Source organism: Anolis sagrei, chromosome 2, assembly GCF_037176765.1.
Source record: "Anolis sagrei isolate rAnoSag1 chromosome 2, rAnoSag1.mat, whole genome shotgun sequence".
NCBI classification, from domain to species: Eukaryota; Metazoa; Chordata; class Lepidosauria; order Squamata; family Dactyloidae; genus Anolis; species Anolis sagrei.
Window position 1 is genome coordinate 174,339,493 of NC_090022.1, and position 3,407 is coordinate 174,342,899.

The window sequence follows — 3,407 nt, forward strand, 5'->3', positions numbered from 1 at the left end:
ACATCTGGAATATTGTGTCCAATTCTGGGCACCACAATTCAAGAGAGATATTGACAAGCTGGAATGTGTCCAGAGGAGGGCGACTAAAATGATCAAGGGTCTGGAGAACAAGCCCTATGAGGAGCGGCTTGGGGAACTGGGCATGTTTAGCCTGAAGAAGAGAAGGCTGAGAGGAGATATGATAGCCATGTATAAATATGTGAGAGGAAGCCACAGGGAGGAGGGAGCAAGCTTGTTTTCTGCTTCCTTGGAGACTAGGACGCGGAACAATGGCTTCAAACTACAAGAGAGGAGATTCCATCTGAACATTAGGAAGAACTTCCTGACTGTGAGAGCCGTTCAGCAGTGGAACTCTCTGCCCCGGAGTGTGGTGGAGGCTCCTTCTTTGGAAGCTTTTAAGCAGAGGCTGGATGGCCATCTGTCAGGGGTGATTTGAATGCAATATTCCTGCTTCTTGGCAGGGGGTTGGACTGGATGGCCCATGAGGTCTCTTCCAACTCTTTGATTCTATGATTCTATGATTCTTACCTAGCCGTTGAGTAGATCAATAGGTATCGTTTTGGCGGGGAGGACATTTGTCCGCTTGTCTTCCCAAGATATTTGCAGGATTTTCCAGAGGCAGCACTGATGGAATCGTTCCAGGAGTTGCATGTGACATCTGTAGACCAGGGGTCCTCAAAACGTTTTAAGCAGAGGGCCAGGTCACAGTCCCTCAAACTGTTGGGAGGGCCGGATTATAATTTGAAAAAAACATGAATGAATTCCTATGCACACTGCACATATCTTATTTGTAGTGCAAAAAAAAACCACTTTAAATTGTTCTTCATTTTAATTATTGTATTGTTTTTAACAAATATAAATTTATTAGTATTTCAATGGGAAGTGCGGACCTGTTTTTTTGGCTAATAAGATAGGATTGTTGTTGTGCTTTCCAGACGTTTCAGAATTAGGGTGACCCTGAGCGAGGGCCGGGTAAATGACCTTGGAGGGCCATATCCGGCCCCTGGACCTTAGTTTGAGGACCCCTGCTGTAGACTGTCCATGTCTCGCAGGCGTATAGTAGGGTTGGGAGGACAATAGCTTTATAAACAAGAACCTTGGTCTCCCTACAGATGTCCCGGTCCTCAAACACTCTCTGCTTCATTTGGAAAAATGCTGCACTCGCAGAGCTCATAAATAAAGTATATTATTATTATGAGAGATGATAGGAGTGACAGTCCAATAGTTCATGAAGGATCCCTATTACCTTTGTTTTAAATTAAAAAGAGCCTGAGCCAGGCCAAGGCATTGCATTTGAGAGACAGGAGAAGTAGCCTGTAATATAGTGTCCTGCTGGACCTTGGTGAATTGCACAAACATTTCACAATGGAGAAATCCATTTCCATTTAAAATGCAACATAAGAGAATCAAGGATGTTAAATCATGAAGTTATAGCTCCATCTGGTGTCCAAGCAGAGGACAAATGTTTAACTTCTTTTTCCTAGGAATTCATGTTCTTTTCCTGTCACCAGCCTTGGTTTACATTGGAAGCTTTCTGTTCCATATGACATCAAGCGTTGGAAAAAATATTGACATTATAAGGCCATGAGTTTGATCCCCAAGAGTTTCAGAAGGCGGGAACACTTATGGATACTGCAATCCAGCTTGCTAAATGGCTGTTCCAAAATGCCTTCCCTAAGACTCGAACTGCTTCTACTCCAAAGCCCGGATATATTTCAGGAATCAGGAAGCACAAACAAAAGGACAATGGGTTGTTGTAGGTTTTTTCGGGCTATATGGCCATGGTCTAGAGGCATTCTCTCCTGACGTTTCACCTGCATCTATGGCAAGCATCTAGAGGTAGTGAGGTCTGTTGGAACTAGGAAAAAGGGTTTATATATCTGTGGAATGGCCAGGGTGGGACAAAGGCTCCATGGCTCCAAATGGTGAAAGTGTCATCCACATATCTGAACCATAGTGGGCTTTTTTGTTGCTGTTTCCAGGGCTTGTTTGCTGGACCACTCTCACAACCACCATGTCAGGCTACACAGAGAAGCCATTGAAGTACACAAGCATGTGGACTATTTCAACAGAAAGGACGAAACCATGAAAATGAACAAAATCTGGCTACCAGTATTAAAAAAATTTAAAATTACAACAGCAGAACAACCGAGAGGAAACAAACAATGACATCTAATCACGTCTCAACAAAAGTTTGCTCCAGGCACTGCCAGGTAATCAAATGCTAATCAAGGTGATCAGTTGAAACATTCACACCTAGCTCCAGCAGACAAGAGTCCTTTGTCTCACCCCGGTCATTCCACAGATATATAAACCTTTTTCCTAGTTCCAACAGACCTCACTACCTCTGAGGATGCTTGCCATAGATGCAGACGCAACATCAGGAGAGAATGCCTCTAGACAATGGCCATATAGCCCGGAAAAAACCTACAACAACCCAGTGATTCCGGCCATGAAAGCCTTCGACAATAAAATGACTATAATGTCTGCTTCTCTGGCTTTATAATAAACTAGCCGTCCCCTGCCACGCGTTGCTGTGGCCCAGTCTATGTACATGTGTTTTGTGTGTGCATGTGTGTGTATATATTTGTGTATTTGTGTATATATGTGTGTTTGTGTGTATATATGTATACCAGGCGAGCTTGTGAGACTGGCAGGGGTGAGAGAAGGCCTCCCCAGAAGATCGGAGGGCCTGAGGTGATTCATGGAGGGAATCTTAAATCGGGCTGACAGTTTGGAATTCAGAGTTCGAAGGAGTGTGAGAATAGCCAACAAGAAGGAGGTCAGAGGCCAAATAAATGCTTTCATGTATTGCGAAAGATATTAAACAGTGTGTTTCAAAACAAATCTTTGTCAGAGCAACTTCTCGCTCAACCAAGCAGTTTGTGCTCGTTTTCCTGTGTCCATGGTCTTGGGATTTTGTCATGTTCTCATGGGACTTTGTTTCGTTTGTGCCATTTGTAATCCTGCTTTACAGTGCTATGTTTTATTGATCTTTGAAACATTGTTTTTTAAACTTTTCATCTTTACTTTTTAATAAACTATAAAACATCAAATCATCTGTGCGTCCCCTGGGCAACATCCTTGCAAACAGCCAATTCTCTCACACCAGAAGTGACTTGCAGTTTCTCAAGTCGCTCCTGACACGACAAAAAAAACCAAACCAAAACAAAACTACAAAACTTCAGTCTGTGTGCGGTTCTGGTGATTTTAGCAAGGTGAATAGATTCTGAGGTGCAACACACACAAGGTTACTCAATGATAAGAAGACACTCTGCATACATTCAACACACACATATAATTTTAGCCTACCTGTCGGAATCTACATCTCAAGTCTGAAAACCATGCCCTCAAACCATGCCCTGACTGCAGAACTAAAACATACCCAAAGAAGCACAATGAGTCAC